This window comes from Mirounga leonina, unplaced genomic scaffold, assembly GCF_011800145.1.
Source record: "Mirounga leonina isolate KUSES-001 unplaced genomic scaffold, KU_Mleo_1.0 Mir_366, whole genome shotgun sequence".
Taxonomy (NCBI): domain Eukaryota; kingdom Metazoa; phylum Chordata; class Mammalia; order Carnivora; family Phocidae; genus Mirounga; species Mirounga leonina.
The window spans coordinates 19,997,830-20,015,558 of record NW_023270709.1 but is presented as its reverse complement, the minus strand read 5'-3'; the positions used below and the strand labels follow the sequence as shown (position 1 = coordinate 20,015,558).

Here is a 17,729-nt window from a genome sequence, read left to right as displayed (position 1 = left end):
CAGTCACCAGAATGGACTATATGTTAGCCCATGAAGCAAGTCTCAAAAATTTAAAGGGCTGAACTCATATGAAGTATGTTCTCAGGCCACAACGAAATGGAATTAGAAATAGAAGGAAACTTTGGAAAATGCACAAATATGTATTCATCATTATTAGTAGAATAAAGGGTAAAAAGCCACAAGGCCCTTGATCTTGGGGTTGTGAGTCTGAGCCCCATGTTGGGCATAGAGATTACTTAATGAAAAAGCCACAAGATCATCTCAATATATGCAGAAAAATCACTGGATTCCAAAACCCTTATATGACAAAAACATTCAACAAACTAGGAATAGAAGGTAACTCCCTCAAACTAACAAAATGGAAAGCCCACAGTTAACATCACATTTAGGATAAAACTAAAAGCTTGAAAGATCAAGAGCAAAACAAAGATGTCTACTCTTGCCACTTCTGTTCAACACTGTACTAGAGCTTCTAACCATGCTAATTAGGCAAGAAAATGAAAGGCATGAAAATTGAAAAGGAAAAGGAAAATTGTATCTATTTGCAGATGACATACTCTTGTATACAGAAAATAAGTTACCACCTACAAACACACACACACAAAAAAAACTACTGAAACTAGTAAACAAGTTTAGCAAGTTTACAGGATACAAGGTCAGTATACAAATCAATTGTATATCTACATGTTAGCCATGAAAATTTGAAAATGAAAATTTTAAAAATCTATTTACAATGGCAAAAAAATAGTACTTAGGAACAGATTTAACAAAAGAAGTGCAAGATTTGTACACTGAAAACTACAAAACATCACTGAAATTAATTAAGGAGGATCTATAAAATGATATCCTGATTTCATTAACTTAAGGACTTATTTTAAGATAGTAGGTAACACTCCCCAACTCAAATCTACAGATTCAATACTTATCAAAGCCCCAGCTGTTTTTGTACAAGTTGACAAGCATATCTTAAAATTCACTGAAAATGGAAGAGACCCAAAATAACCAAAAGAATCTTGAAAAAACAATCACAAAGTTAGAACACTCAAGATTATTGATTTGAAAACATACACAAAGCTATATTAATCAAGACTGCTTGGTATTGGCATAAAGATAAAATATACAGATCAATGCAATACAATGGAGTGTCCAGAAACAAACCCATGCACTTATGATCAGTTGGTTTTTAACAAGAATGCCAAGATAATTCAATGGAGAAAGAATTAGTCTTACTACCTAACAGAGCTGGAACAACTGGATATCATATTAAAAGAATGAAGTTAGGTCCATCCTTCACACCACAGACCAAAATGAACTCAGAACGCATCAAAAACCTAACTGTAAAGGCTAAAACAATAAGTTGTAAGAGGAAAACATAGACATAAAACTTCACGACCTTGGGTCAATGGTTTCTGAGATATGGCACCAAATGCTTAGGCAAAAACAACAGGAAATTGTGCTTAAAATTTAAAATTGTTGTGTTTCCAATGACCCTATCAAGAAAGTGAATGCAACCCACTGAGTAGGAAAAAATATGTGCAAGTGATGTATCTGATAAGGGACTAATATCCAGAATACACAAAAACCCTTAAAACTCAATAAAAGGGAAATCCACTATTATGGGGGCCAAAATTTTGTATAGACACTTCTTTAAAAAAAAAAAAAAAAGGGCGCCTGGGTGGCTCAGTTGGTTAAGCGACTGCCTTCGGCTCAGGTCATGATCCTGGAGTCCCAGGATCGGGTCCCGCATCGGGCTCCCTGCTCAGCGGGGGGGTCTGCTTCTCCCTCTGACCCTCCTCCCTCTCATGCTCTCTGTCTCTCATTCTCTCTGTCTCAAATAAATAAATAAAATCTTTAAAAAAAAAAAAAACTATTTTAAAATGGCCAATGATCACATGAAAAGATGCTTAATATCATTAGTTATTAGGGAAATACAAATCAATACCTCAATGAGATATCACTTCACAGTCACTAGGATGGCTATAATTAAGACAGACAACATAACAAGTGTTAGGGAGAATGTGAAGGAATTGGATCCCTCATACACTGCCGGTGGGAATACAAAATGTTGCAGCCACTTTGGAAAACAGTTCAGCAGCATCTCAAAAATTTAAACATGGATTTACTATATGACCCAGCAATTCCACTCTTAGGTATATACCCAAGAGAACTGAAAACACACAAAAATTTGTACATGGATGTTCACAGCAGTATTCGTAATAGCCAAAAAGTGGAAAGATTCTAAATGTCCACCAGCTGATGAATGGATAAATAAACTGTGATATATACATCCAAAATATTATTCAGCCGTAGAAGAAGTGAAACACTGCTGTATGCTCTACCATGGATGAACCTTGAAAACACTATGCTAAGTGAAAGAAGCCAGACACAAAAGGCCACATATTATACTGTTCCACTTATTTGAAGTTTCCAAACAGATAAATCCACAGAGACCCAAAGTAGGTTAGTAGGTACTAGGCTGTAGGGATGGGAGAATGGACAATGGCCGCCAGTGGGTAATGTGTTTCTTTGTGGTGTGACCAAAATGTTCTAAAATTAGATTGTGGTGATGGTTGCACACTCTGTGAATATACTAAAAACCACTGAAGTATACATTTTAAGTAGATGCATCTTTTGGTATGTGAAGTATATAGCTCAGTTAAAAGAAAAAAAAAAGACTTCTGCCACTCAGTGATGCCACATCTAAGTACATATCCTACAGAGAAACTCTCAAAAGAAGACATGTACAAGAATGTTTATTCCTGCATCATTTGAGGAAAAAATAGAAACAGATTAAAGATCCATCAACAAGAGAATCAATAAATTGTAATTTTATATAGTGGAATACTCTATAGCAGTATATACGCACTGGAGGATGTATATGAATGCATATTGAGTGAGAAGCTAGAAAAGCAAAGAATGCATCATTTAAAGATATGGAGTAGAAACCACAAAAGCAATATTGTAAACTGCTTAAAGATACATATAGAAGTATAAAATAATCACCAAAATTAAAACTTCAAACTCAGGATACTTGTTACCTCTGCAGATGGCAGAAGAGGAATGGGATCAAATTAGTTACAGGGGTTTCAATTACATCTGTTAAGATTTTAACTCATGGGGCGCCTGGGTGGCTCAGTTGGTTAAGCGACTGCCTTCGGCTCAGGTCATGATCCCGGAGTCCCTGGATCGAGTCCCGCATCGAGTCCCGCATCGGGCTCCCTGCTCGGCAGGGAGTCTGCTTCTCGCTCTGACCCTCCCCCCTCTCATGTGCTCTCTCTCATTCTCTCTCAAATAAATAAATAAAATCTTTAAAAAAAAAAAAAGATTTTAACTCGTAATGGAGAGAGGATGGAAAAAGGAAGAGATGAAGATAAATCTGAAGCAAATAAAGAAAATTATTATATGAATGAGCTGAGTGGTAAATATATTAGTGTTTATGCTTTCTTATATATGTGAAATGTTTTACAGTAAAATGAAAGACATACTCAGCTTTATATGTGTGTACATATACATACACACACACACGGATATGGATAAAGATAGAACCAAAACCTGACCAGCTTTAATTTGTCTTTAACTCATCAGTACTTCAAAGTATAGGGAACAAAGAAATTAGGGCTGAAAGGGGCTTACTAGTCCACTGATGTATCTTGCTAATTAATTTTCTATAGAGACCTTTTTAAGATCACAGTTTTACTGTTTGAAAAATAAATTCATGATTATTCCCAAATTTGGAAACTATAATAATGCATATATGAAATTGTATATAATTATACTGCTGAGATAAAGCCACTGTTTACATCTGTCTTTTTTTTTCAGTTTTTTCTCCATGCAGACATGTATCTTTTTACATAAAATTAGGCTCGGGGCACCTGGCTGGCTGTCAGTAGAGCTCATGACTTGATCTTGGAGTCATGGGTTTATGTCCCACATTGGGCATAGAACTTACTTAAAAAATAATTTTTTTAAAATAAAAATCTTTAAAGATAAAAATAAAATTAGGGTCATGTTCTCACATGTAAATTAGATTGTCATTTGCTGAAAGCCTCCAATGGTTGTCTAATACCCTCCTATAAAATCTAAACTTTCTACCTAACCTTGGCCCTGAGACATATGATCTAGGCCTACATGCCTCTTCTCCCACTCTCCTGCCTATTCTACTTAAACCTCACTAGCCTTCTTGTGGTACTAAGCTTACTTCCAGCACAGGACCTTTGCACAAGCTCTTCTTCTTTCTTCCTGGGATGCTCTCCTCTCATAGGATTGTTTGAATTACTGTTCATCACATATTCATTCACCTACTACTTCTACTCTGGATGGGATAGGTTTCCCTTTGTCATTGAGATCAGGCTTGTCAGTGTGATTTGCTTAGGAATTTGCAATAGAATGTCAGTGAACATGACACAAAGAATGGTTTACAATATGCTTGTATGACAGGGCTTGTCCTCTTGTCCCTGTCGTCATCATGAGAAGAACATGCTCCAACTAACCTGCTTGTCCAAGAAGGATGAGACTCACATGACACAGACCTGAGCATAATTTTCAAGTTGGTGCCAAGCCCAGACAAGCTCAGACTGAATCAGCTAAACCCTGTCTACCTACCTCAGAAAGAATAAATTATGTGGAGAGAATTATTTTATCTTAAACCACTGAGTTTTGCAGTGATTTGTTACCCCGTATTATGGCAAGTGTTCATGGATATACTCCATATCTTTGCATAGCTTAATCTTGCACTCCATTCAGATCTTGAAACATGTGCTCCCTGCTTTGAATCAATTTCTATCCCCTTAACTCTATTTTATATTTATCCATAATATTGGTCATAATCATACATGTATCTGTTTGTCATCTTCCCCACGAGAATGGAATTTTATGAGAGCAGAGACTTTATATTGCTCACTGCAGTCTCTCCAATACCTCTAACAGTGCCTTGCACATTGTTGCTGCTCAATAAACAATTGTTAAGTGAGAGAATATTGGGACCTCCTGCTTTTTTAACATTCTTCCCAATTATTCCCATTTCCAGATCATTAGACACTTAGTTTACTTATTTTTGCTATTAGAAATATCATTATGAAAATACCATGGTACATAAATCTTTCTCTATATCCCTGATTATTTTCTTAGAATGGCTAAATCAAAGGTCTTGAGCAAATTTGAGATTCTAAATGTATTTGAACAAACTTCTCTCACTAAAGTTTGCACAGACCTGTAGAAACAAATTTTCACCAATCTTTTGCTCAAACTTAATTTTATATTTTTTTAATCAATAAGGAAGTTGAAAATGGTGCACCACTGTTTTTTCATTTTTTTGTATTGATGAGGTCAAACATTTTTATATGTATGACACATTGTTACTAATTCTTTTAAAAAATGGTATTCACATCCTTTGCCCAGTTTTTCCATTAGTATGTCAAATTTTTTTCTAATCTTAAGAATTCTTTATAATTTAAAGCTATTAAGCACGGTGGATTGTCTCAAACACTGCAAATATTTTATTCCAGCTATTCATTTTCCTTTAAATTTTAAACCACTAAAGCATAGTAAGTATAATATTGGCTTTCATAGTAAGGTAGAACCGAATTTGAACACCAACTCAGCCTCTTCCTAACAGTATGATCTTGATCAAAGCTTTATCATCAGGAAGCTTCAATTTCTCATCTGTAAAATGTGAAGAATAACACCTACTATGTAGATAGATGTGAAGATTAAGGTAGCTCATATATGTCTAGTCAGTTAAGGTTCTGGTTTTAAACAACATTAACTCTGGGTAATTGAAGTGAAACAATGTATTGGAAAGATACTGAGACAGCTCACCAGATTATGGAAGAGGTGCAAAAACCATGGACAAAAACCATGGGCCCAGGGGTCAGTAGCAGGAGCCTTTCCATGGACTACCCAGCTGAGGTCCATCCATTATATGACTCAACTCCAGTTGGCTTTGTCCCTGGTCTCTACACGTAATACTTAAATTCCTAGTTGAGAGATATGGCCTAATCCAGATCAAATGCCCCCCCTCTATAATCAGAAAGTGGGGTTTGATTACAGAAAGGGTGGAAAGTATGTGAGGCACATAGCCCCTCCCAAATAATCAAGAAAGAGGGGAAGGGAAGGAAGGGAGAAAGAGAAAGGGAGAGAGGAGAGAAAGAAATGGAAGGAAAGGGAGAAGGAAGGGGTGGGGCAGGAGGGAGGCGAGCTACTCCTGTAAAGTGCTAAGCTCTGTATCTGCCCCTTTAGTAAATTCACAAAAATAGTAGCCATTCATATACTATGCAACATTTTTCTCTGGATTTTATACTTATATAAAAAAGAGAGAGAGATTCCATTGAAGTCAGAATCTTGAATAAGTTTCTCATGGTAAGTTATCTTTTGCTCTTATTGAACTCATTCCCAAGAGAGCCAGCCCTTGAATCAAGCTGAAAATCTTCAGCTTTCTAAGAGCTTAATGCTTAGTAGTAACCATAAAGCAGCACCAGGCCTCTTTCGTAGACTCTGTTTCCCTAGGATAGACTGTTCATGTTTAATTGTGTTCTTGAATAGTACAGAATCCTGAATGGAACAAGTATTTGAAGACAACCTTTCAGAAGATCCAGTATTTCAAAGCCAAAGTAGAAATGCCAGAATATGAAGCTTTCAAATTTATATAATACAACCAAGATGGAAAATCCTCCAAAGATATTATCCTTGGACAGGACTTAACCTTTCCAAGACTTAATTCCCCATCCTTAAAATAGGTTTAATGGTATCCACCTCTCATGATTACTCTGAAGATTAAAACACGATGAAAGTAAGATTTAAATTGTAAGTACCTTATAATAAAAATTCACTCTCCCTCTTTTCCCTGTGAGTCAATTGAAAGCACAATGAAGACCTCCATTGCCTGATTTTAGGTACATATATAAGTATATAGCATATAATGAATGGAGTATACTAACAAAGGCCATAATTCAGTTATTTAAAAGGAGGCCTACAAACCACCCTGCCAGCATCCCAACATGATGTTATTCCTCACAGCAAGCCTGCAAGTTCCATCTTACAGACGAAAAAAGTAAAGCTCAGAAAAGCAAGGAGCATGTCAAAATTCAAACACAACTCTGACTCCAGAGCTCATGTCTTTGCACTAAGCCACATTACCTCCTAAGAAGAGAAGATGATCCATAAAGAGATTATTCTAGGACTAGACAACACCATGGTCAACTGCTCAAGACTGTGATCTGTTCAGCCAGTGCTCTGAAAGGACAGGAAGCACCAACAAGTTGTTTATGTATCTAACCTCAGCCCCTGGCTTGGTGCACAGGTGACATTCCGTATGGATGTGTGCAATAAATCTTGTCTGCAGTTTCATGGAGGGGAGATTCCAAATACCACTAAACAGTTCTAGAAAAAGGGTTTGAGGAAACCATCGAATTTTAGCTTGGTGAAATTCCTTCATCTTCCCTTCCCCATCCAAAATAAGAAAGAGGAAGAAAATGAAGAAAGAAGGCCCACCAAGCCCTATAAATCTGTTACCAAGAGTTTGCATGGGTGGTAGCCTTTGACCTTTAATTTTTTGCTCTGATGGGTCACAGTATTTGAAGTCAACCTTTCAAAGAATCTGGTATTTCAAAGATGAAACGGACACTCTAGGTTGCCAAGTTTTAAAATACCGTAGACATCGAATTATTTGTATGATACAAACATGGCAGAAGATCATTCAAAGAGATTGATCCTAAAGTATACGTGATTTGGATAGTCACAGCCCTAAGAGGTAGTTCCAACAGTTCTCTGAATTGGAGCTAAAGAAGTATATGGCATACGTATCTATTTTATTTTAGCATTTGGAGATGAATTTTTTTTCAACCACACTTACGGAACAGAGTATCAGACTCTTACAGGGAAAACCAAGAGGGGTTCAAAATGCACAGAGCAACTCCTCTCTCTCCAAAGCACGCCATCCAGCTAGATTCTGAATGAGAGCGCGCTCCAACAGGATTGGCGTCAACCCCACCCATCCCTGGAGGAGTCTGGTTATTAAATTATTTTTCAAAGACTCGTCTTCCCCCCAGTCTTCAGAGGCTGTACAGCTGGGAGCCATTAGCTGTAATCAGTGGGCAGCCAGCAGAAAGAGGAAGCAGTGGGGGAATGCTCCGTCTTTCTGAGGCAGCCATCTGGGCAGAGTGAATTTGGTTTGAAACCCTAGGGGGTGGAGGAAGTTATTGGGATCTTGTTATATTTGGACTTGACTTCAGATCCTAAACAAAAGGTCTTTTTTCACCCGAGCTTTGCTTTCTGGAAACCAGAGTCAAGAGGGAGCAGAAGTAAGCTAGTGGCCATCTCGCAGGACATTGTGGTCAATGCAGACAAAGTCTGAATACAAAACCCAAACACTAGCTGGTCGGGAACCTATTTCTGGCTTAGAGTTTTGAAAGAAAGGAGGAACACATCCTACTGTGGGCAGTCTCTTTTTGTCTTCCCTGTCCAGGTTTGCAAAGAGAAACACACCTCTTCCACTCCCCACCCCACCCCCCACCAAAAAAATAGGATTATGCTTGTCTTTTAAGTTCTCCATACATATGACAAGATGTCACTTTTGACTTGTTTCAAAATAGAAGTACCGTATTTTTCATTTGATCCTCTCTCTCTTCTCTGAGGATGTTGGCAATATGTGTATTAAATGAAGAGCAAGAACGCACTTTGAGGCCAGAAACCTGGGTCGGATTCTGGTTCCACTACTTACCGACTGTGTGGCCTCCGCAAGCTAGGTCAGCTCTGGACCTCTTCTCCCCCATCTGTAAAATAAGGGTAAAAAATAGATGTATCCTAAGGTTGTTCGAATTAGTGAAGTTGTGCACCAAATACCCAGCATACTCCCCAGAACACAGGAAGCATCCAACAATTGATGACTTATTCCTGTTTACAATATTTACAACCAAACTCTTAGTAAAGGTGGTAAAATTCACCAAATGATTTCACAGGATTTTGAGAGGGAAACTTACAGAGTGAGTTAAATATGGCTTATCCCTCCAAATCAGAAGCCCCTAACTTGGGGATCTATGGACCCAAACATCACTTATAGATGTATTTTGGCCTCCTAGGATTTTCTTTTTTAAGATTTATTTTTATTTATTCATTTGAGAGAGCGAGCACCTGAACATGAGGGGCAGAGGGAGAGGGAGAGAGAATCTCAAGCAGACCCTGAGCTCAATCCCATGACCATGGGATCACAACCCAAGCCAAAAGCAAGAGTCAGACGCTCAACCAAATGCACCACCCAGGTGCCTCTAGGGTTTTCTTTTTTTTTTTTTTTAATTTTTTTGAGCACCTTAAAATGCAGATTTCACACTAAAATATATTATTTCCAGCTTTCCTTGGAAAAATGAAAATTTAGCCACCCCAGGCCAGCATTCCTGGATGGCACAAAGGGCTAGGACTAACTGGGTACTGTCTCCCTCAGATGTGCTCTTCTGTCTGCCACAGTCCCCTCCCTCCCAACTGTGGGATTCTGACCCTGCTACCCTGACTTACCTTTTCAGGCATTTGAATCTGGGACACCTTTTCTAACCCTCTGCGCCTAAGTGCAGACGGTGAAAGTAAGAGAAACATGAAGGTGCTTTCTGAAGAATGCTGAGTTCGTAGTTGTAGGTCATGAAGGAAAAAGAAAATCATCTTGAGTTAGGGGATTAGTAGGACATGGGGCACCAGACCCAGTGACTCCCCCAGGCACTTGGAGACTTGTCATTTAATTTCAACAAGTCTCGAGTTCCTGACACATAAAAGGCAGCTAATATTTACTCTGACATTTCACAAGGTGGATACAAGGATCAACTAATGTAATGTATGTGAACAAACTGCAAAACGCTTTGTAGAAATGAAAGGTAGATTATCAAAGAGAATGGACACAATATTCAGAGGAAGAAAGTAATTTACTAGACCATTTCTAACAGATCTTTCCGGAAAATCACACAACTAAAAGAGGTCTTTAAAATAACTTAATCTAGGGGCACCTGGGTGGCTCAGTCAGTTAAGTGTCCGACTCTTGGTTTTGGTTCAGGTCATGCTCTCATGGTTGTGAGATCGAGCCCCATGTCGGGGTCTACGTTGAGCATGAAGCCTGTTTGAGAGTCTCTCTCTCCTCTCCCTCTGCACTCCCCCACCCTCCCCTGCTTGCACACACACTCGCTCTTCCTCTATCTAAAAAATAAATAAATAAATAACTTAATCTAGCCCTCAATATTACAAATGAGCAATCCGAAACACAAGAAGCAGCTCTCAGGAAGCTTACAATTTTTTTAAAAAGTTTACAATATAGTGAAAAAGAAATATTTGGAAAAGGTGTTCACTGAAGAGATGTCTAAAACCAGATGAGCCTCTATTAAGTCCAGGGGTAGAAATATTCACCAGGAGCAAATGTTTTTTAAATAACTTAAACAGTTTCTGCCTTGGATTTCAAACTCTAAGGGTAATAGGCATTTCCTCACTCTGGAGAAAAGGATGGAACAGGACATATGTTAAAAAAACAGGCACAGAAGATGTCTCTCCCCTTGAGTGCTGAGTTCCATGGATGGGACAAGACAATTTGCAGAAAAGAACTATATGTCTTTCTAAAGAGGGAAAACTCAATCCAAACTCCAAGATTCATAGTTAGGACATCTGTCAGGAAGGACCAGACCAGAATGACCCTCCCCAGGGTCCACTGGCAAGAAAGGCAAGTCTCTAAAGGAACTCACCAAGAAATAAGGGGTCAAGGGTCAAACCAAGGATCTAAGAGTCTGGTAAGTGTGAGGGGAGGCTGGAAACCCTTTCATGCCATTTTGGATCTTTCTAAAACCAGACACCAAGACAGGATTAGATATGCAAGAGATTTATTGTGTGAAACGGTCCTCAAGAGTAGAGGGGAGATGGGGTGCCTGGGTGGCTCAGTTGTTAAGCATCTGCCTTCAGCTCAGGTCGTGATCCCAGGGTCCTGGGATCGAACCCCACATTGGGCTCCCTGCTCAGCAGAAAGCCTGCTTCTCCCTCTCCCACTCCCCCTGCTTGTATTCCTGCTGTCAAATAAATAAAATCTTAAAAAAAAAAAAAAAAAAAGAGTAGAGGGGAGGAACAAGAGGAGGTGAGGAGTGTGTCCAGACTAGGATGCAGCACTCACACCAGCAAAGGGAGGGAGAGAAGCAAGCAGGTGTAAGTCCTGAGGACTTGGGAGAAAATCTGGAATCGTGAGTTGGGACTGGGTCAGGAGCTTTATCCAGAAGGAAGTGGGAAGTATCAAGGCTTTGAAGGAGGGGTGATGCCATTAAAACCATTGGGAAGAGCACTGTGACCAGAGCCCCGTGCCTGGTGGTTTGAAGGCAGAGAAACAGACCTGCGGGTTATGGAATTAGCTTAGGCAAACTAACAAAAGGACGGAAATGGTTATAATACTAAATATGGAAGAGTTGAGTGTTAGGGAAATAGAGAATAAGCAAATTCCCATCACAGAGATGGTTTCCAGAAAGAGGGACTCCAGAGACAGGATGGAAATACAGATAAGAAACCAGTGTAAGCAGCTTTTATCTTAAGGATTCTATATTTGGACTAATCCTGCAGCAAATGAGGTTAAGAAATGTTTATGTTAGAAGATTTGCATGTAGAGCACTGTTTTCCTCTTCTCGGTTTCAGGGCACCCAGACAGAAGAAATTAAGTGTAATTAAATATAAAAAGTATCAATTAGCACTGATTTGCCCATCCTCCGAGAGAAATGGCCAGTTGGGACTGAGTGATCTAATCCTCAATCAAGCCTCCGAAGGAGTCAGAAAGCAGACATCCATCTAATCCCAATGGGAAGATATCACAGGAAAGTCAAGGGTCCCTGATAAGCAAACAGGATTCCGCCCCCTCCCAGGGCATTATGATGGTTAAAGTAATAACATTTGATGTCCTGTTAAATTATGCCCACAAATCTGAGAGCCTGGAGTGAAGTCCTGAATGATGTTTCACTCCCACCTATCACTGAATATTCAAAATCTTTCCATATCCGAAAAGAATAAGCCTGATAATCTGACAGAATAAACACATTTAGCAACAGGTCCCACTTTTGTTAGTTTTTACCAAGTAGATTCCAACAATCACTTCCCCATTCTCAAGGTGACTTCACATCGCAGTGCTGAATGGCATGTTCCTAGCTTGCAACGTTCTGTTCCTTCTGCAGTCACCCATACCAGCTCCCCCCCAATAGCTTTGTGATTCTGCTGGCCCATTTCTCGGCTCTCCTTGTTCAAGGAGAATCACATTTGTGCACCACCAGTCAGTGGTTTTAGGGCCTTTTCTGGTTGACGTAGTTTTCCTCCATTTTCCCCTGTCCTTAGTATCCACCTTACCCTCCACCAACAACATATACTCATCCTTTGGGGGATGTTCTGAATATAGGGCAGATGCTCTACCAAAGAGTTATTATATTGAGTTTAACAACATACAATAATTAAGGCAGCTGTTTATATAGTAATGCGGCATACCCAAACCTTACCCACTCAGCCCCAAATCCTGAGCACATCTGAGTTTACTCAGGTGCCTAGCTACCTCCAGTCTGAATGACCCCCGCCCCCATTCTTCTGGGATAACTCCTGCTTTAGTAGATAAAACAAAGGTTCCAGGCCATACACACTGCAGGAGATCTAGAGCGTCCCTCAGATCTAGATCTGGCCCTGCCTCCCTGGAGTCAGTCCACTCCACAGCCTGCCATCCCTGCTCCTCCATTCCCAGTATCTGTGACAGGTAGACCCCCCCCCCCAGTCCTATCCCCCCTCAACACACACTGGACACCGTAGTTTTCCCACATTTCCTGAAACGTCTCTAACAAGAGCATGCGTGTAGAATTCTGCTAACAGCTGGAGTGTAATGGACAACAGCCCAGGGCAGGAAAGGGCTTCCTTTCAGTATCAGACAAAGGTAGACGTATACTGGCCATTCTTGACTAAAGTAAATTTTTCAGGAGCCATATTCCAGCACAGACCACACCCAGCTTCCCTCCACGTTCTTGGGAGCTCCTGCTGACACCACCCACCTCACTTCATTCCCTCCCCATTCACAGACCCTAGCCCCCTCAGTTTTACTCTACTATGCAGAACAAGAAGGCACTGTCTTTGTCCCCTCTGACTCCTCCTCAATGTGCCCAGGAAGTCTTGTTTTTCTCAACCAAAGGGCTTATCATCAGGGCTTTTTCAAAGGCAGTGGAATTATTCCCATGGGAATAATCTGTCATTGCCTTAGAAGATAAAAATAGTAGCAACTTTTTCATTTCGTAGTAATTTTTTTGTTCGCTTTGTAATGGCGAAGCATGTATGAAGTCTTTTAATTAGGGCACAGGTCCCCAAAATTCACCCTGTGATGTCCTGGGGATGCTCTCCTGTAGGCCTGAGGGGTGCGGGACCCAGCCGTAGTCAAGAGCCATGCTAGCTGTGGGCTGACTCCACTCTGAAATCCATCCACAAGACCACCAACACCAGTGATCTCTCCAAGGCAGAGGAAATTTATTTTATTCCTTTGCCAAGCCATCTTTTATTCTACCCCCCCCCCCCGCCCCCCGCCCCCCGCCAGTGATACCCTATTCAAACCCTCAGCCAGGCAGAACATCCCCCTTGTCCTCCTATGGTGGCCATGCTGTCCAAGCAACCCCCAGACACCATTCCTCTAATTCTGCCGCAGCACCTGGTCGTGAGCTTGCTGGTTGCACCAGTGTGACCTCCATGTGCCACACGAAAGTTCTTGAAAGCTCCCTTTCCAGAGGACTCTCCAGGCTGACCCCTGCCATGTGAACTTAGCAGCTCTCATCTTCTAACTTTACCTACTTCTCTGTCAGTTTCCATCTCTCCTCACCTGCAGCCCTGTATTCATTTCCTGAGGCTGCCATAACGCAGAACCACAAACATGGTGGCTTAAAACAACAGGAATTTATTCCCTCACAGTTCTGGAAGCCAGAGGTCTGAAAGCAAGAGGTCAGCAGAGTTGCACTCCAGACAAAGACTCCAGGGAAGAGGCTCTCCTTGCCTCTTCCAACTTCTGATCCCTCCAGGAGTTCCTTGGCTTGTGGTCTTCTGAGTCTCAAATCTCCCTCTGCCTTTTCTCTTATAAGGATGCTTATCCCCTTGGATTTAGTGCCCACCCAGATAACCCAAGGTGATCTCATCTTGAGATGCTTAACTTAATACACCTGCGAACACTATTTGCAAATAAGGTCACATCTGCAGGTTCCAAGCAGATGCAGGAGTGGAAGAGGAACAGGGGAGACCATTCACCCCACTATAAGCCTCGCACTTCTAGGAGTCCTGGGCTGACCCTTGGCTGTGAAGGACATCCTACCCACAGCCTTCACGGATCCTCCCCTGGCTTCAGGAAGACTCACTGAGTTGACCCACCATGCACTACATGACCACAAGTAAACTTCGTTCCCTTCCCCCTGGGGCAGGTAGATGTTCTCTCTCTGCCACAAATTGCTAGTAGAGATCTAATTTCACAGGCTAGGACTCTACCACCGTGTAAGGGAGGGAAAGTCATCAATCTCATGGGACTTTTCCATCTCCCTCAGCAGGATGAAAATCTTAACTTTCTCCTCTCGCACCTCCCCTGGAATTTGTACATTATACCGCACAACAGCATTTTCCAAACCATGATCTACAGAACAGGGGACATTGCTGGCTGTTCCACAGGTAGATGTGCTGAGACCATGATCACACATGCAAGCTTATTAGTGCTGACAAGCCTACAATACACAGGCTAGAACACTTCTGTACTTTAGTAAAAAAAAAAAAAACCTTGGTTAAACTCATTTAAACTAGTATTTCCCAAACTCTCTTGACCTTAAAGCCTTTTTTTTTTTAACACAGTGTCTTAAGATTTCATGGAATACTAATGTCCTATAGAACACAACTGGGAAAGGTTTTCTGAAAACATTGGAAGTGTCATAAAATTAATAATGCGCAAGTTATTTTCTTCCTGTTCCCGACATTAGAATACATAGCTGTATTTTAAGTCCTCTCTGTATTACGTATCTAAAATTAAAGTCTTAATCTGGCCAGTTTTGATTTTCCTACTTAGAGCTGAGTACCCTGAATTAGCTGGCATCTGTCAAGGATGAAGGCACCAAACCGACACAGAATAACCCTCAAGATATTTTTGAAGCCAGTGACCCATCTTCATCTTTCCCCAGCCTCTTCCCACTCCTGGAAGCTTGTGCAAAGCAAGCATGGACTCGCTGTCCTCGGAGTAAGAGCGAAGCCATGAACTGTGATGATCCCATGTGCACTATTGCAATTTATATGTGGGAAGACTAAACCCTAGTTATCTTTCCTTTTACAGACACAGGATAAGATTTCAGTGATTATTTAGGTTTTTGGTATAAAGAAAAAACATTACAAATTACATAACAGACAATTTTCCAAGGTTTCCATGAGTCATTTCAGATTATAAAGCTTGATAACTTTAAGCGCAGATACCACACATTGTTCAAAAAAAAAAAAAAGGGCACTTTCTATGCGCTAATGAGCCAGTCATAGGTTTCCCCTCTATTTTCCCAGAACATCCCCCTTGTCCTCCTATGGTGGACAGCCCAGGGTGGTAGATTGAATACTGACCCAGGAGTCAGAAGACCCAGGTTTCAGTTCCCCTTGGATGACTGCAGACAATTCTTTCTGAACTTGGGAGTTTCCTTCTGGAGTTTCCAAGTACACAAAAAGGATGGACCCATACAGTGAATCCTCGTTAACTCAGGGATTCCATATTTGCGAACTCACCTACTTGCTAGTATTTCTAACCCCCGAATCACTATCCATGGTGCCTTCGCAGTCCTTCATGCCCATGGACAGATTGGCAAACAATCCTAACGTGCGTGTTACCTGCTGCTGGTGAACAAGGACACTCTGCCTTTGGTTTCGGCCCTCATACTGTGAACAAGAGTCCTTTTTCTGGTCTGCTTATTGACACATTTCCCACACTGTTTGTACTTTTTGTTGATGATTTCATTTTTTTTTTTGATGATGATGATTTCACTGTTTAAAATGGCCCCCGACACATGCACCCCAATGTTTATAGCAGCAATGTCTACAATAGCCAAACTGTGGAAAGAGCCGAGATGTCCATCAACAGATGAATGGATAAAGATGTGGTATATATATACAATGGAATATTATGCAGCCATCAAAAGGAATGAGATCTTGTCATTTGCAATGACGTGGATGGAACTAGAGGGTATTATACTAAGCAAAGTCCATCAGAGAAAGACAATTATCATATGATCTCATTGATGTGAGGAATTTGAGAAATAAGGCAGAGGATCATAGGGGAAGGGAGGGAAAAATGAAACAAGATGAAACCAGAGAGGGAGACAAACCGTAAGAAACTCTTAATCTCAGGAAACAAACTGAGGGTTGCTGGAGTGGGGGGTGGGGTGGGAGGGATGGGGTGTCTGGGTGATAGACATTGGGGAGGGTATGTGCTATGGTGAGCGCTGTGAATTGTGTAAGACTGTTGAAGCATAGACCTGTACCCCTGAAACAAATAATACATTATATGTTAATTTAAAAAAATTTATGTGTAATTCCACCAATGGAAAAAAAAATCACCGCAATCCAGTAGACTTTTTCAAGTGGCAGTGACAGTGAGCATAACCAAAATACCTAAGTAATTCTGTATGCTTAGTGCCTAAAATATAATTTTTTTTCTAAAAAAATAATAAAATGCCCAAGTGTAGTGCTGACCTTCTGTCTAGTGCTCTAGTGCAAGAAGGCTGGGGTAGGTCTTACATATGTTGGATAAGCTTCACTCAGGCATGAGTTGTAGTATTTTGGCCATGAGTTCAATGTTAATGAGTCCACAACATATATTCAATAAGGTGTCTTTAAATAAACACACATAAAATAAGGTTATGTATTGATCAGTTGATGGAAATTTTATGAGCAGATCCTCCCGGGGACTTAACCCTCTATTTGCCTTAGTGGCAAGAGTTCTGCATTCACTAATTCAATATTCACAATGACTTTATAGAATATAACTACCGTGAATAAGGAGAATCAACTTTATATCCCCAGCCTCATAAAGTAGCTATGATTCTTAAATGAGAAAATATATTTATTCAGCAATATTTAATAATTACAGTTGACCCTCGAACAAGGCAGGGGTTGGGGCACCAGCCCCTCCTCCCCCCAAAAATCCACGTATAACTTTATTAATAGCCTGCTGTTGACCAGAAGGCTTCCTAAGAGTCAATTAACACATATTTTGTATGTCCTGTATTATATACTGTATTCTTACAATAAAGCTAGAGAACAGAAAATGTTAAGAAAATCATAAAAGAGAAAAATACATATTTATTGAAAAATATCCACATATAAAGTGGACCCCACACACCAGGCTCTGTGCAGACACTGGACAAATTTCTGCCATCCTCTAGACCCGGCCCCTTGTCCTGCAGAGGGCAGAGACAGGGGAGCACTTGGAAAATATTACAACTTTAAACAGCAAGTTATTATGTTAACTTTTGTGTTAATATTAACAAGTTTTCCTAATATTAAGGCTATTTAAAAAGGCTTCACCTTCAAAATGTAGGCTTTGTTCTAACAAATAAACAAAAAGCTGAATCAGACCAATAAATATAGAAAATAAATGGATAGTTGCAGGGCAAGGGGATGAGCAAAATGGATGAGGGGGAGTGGGAGGTGCAAACTTCCACTTATGGAATGAATAAGTCATGGGGATGAAAGGCAGGGCATAGGGAACATGGTCA

The 17,729-nt window shown here is 40.4% G+C and overlaps 1 long non-coding RNA gene across 1 annotated transcript in view; it reads right to left on the bottom strand.

Annotated features, from left to right (window-relative positions):
- Positions 1-17,729, bottom strand: part of LOC117997453 — a 258,768-nt gene that overhangs the window by 170,882 nt on the left and 70,157 nt on the right. Inside the window, exon 2 of the long non-coding RNA XR_004675821.1 lies at positions 8,717-8,768. This is a non-coding gene — a long non-coding RNA (uncharacterized LOC117997453). The remainder of the gene's footprint in view (positions 1-8,716; positions 8,769-17,729) is intronic.